This window comes from Penaeus monodon, chromosome 23 (genome assembly GCF_015228065.2).
Source record: "Penaeus monodon isolate SGIC_2016 chromosome 23, NSTDA_Pmon_1, whole genome shotgun sequence".
Taxonomy (NCBI): domain Eukaryota; kingdom Metazoa; phylum Arthropoda; class Malacostraca; order Decapoda; family Penaeidae; genus Penaeus; species Penaeus monodon.
Genome location: NC_051408.1, coordinates 44,322,343 through 44,322,658, shown reverse-complemented (window position 1 = coordinate 44,322,658; position 316 = coordinate 44,322,343).

The following is a 316-nucleotide window of genomic DNA, read 5'->3' as shown; positions in this document are numbered from 1 at the left end:
TAGATGTCCGACATCCAATGCCAACAGCTTCAGCTTTTTTTTTTCAGAACCAGATAAAGAAAAAGAGAAAGGGAAAACATTTTCCACTGTCATGCCTCATTAAAATGACCTTTTAGCCTAATTAAAGTTGCCATGTCTCATATTCAGCGAAGACTAAGTAATTAGGGTAAACTATGATTATCACGTTCAAAATGTGGATGTTTTGAGATAGCCAAGTATTCTGTCCATCAAATACATCAATATGACTAAATATGCGAATCAAGACGGATTAAAATAAACTTTTTAGTTAAATATTTAGTGTAAGATCGGTGGAGTC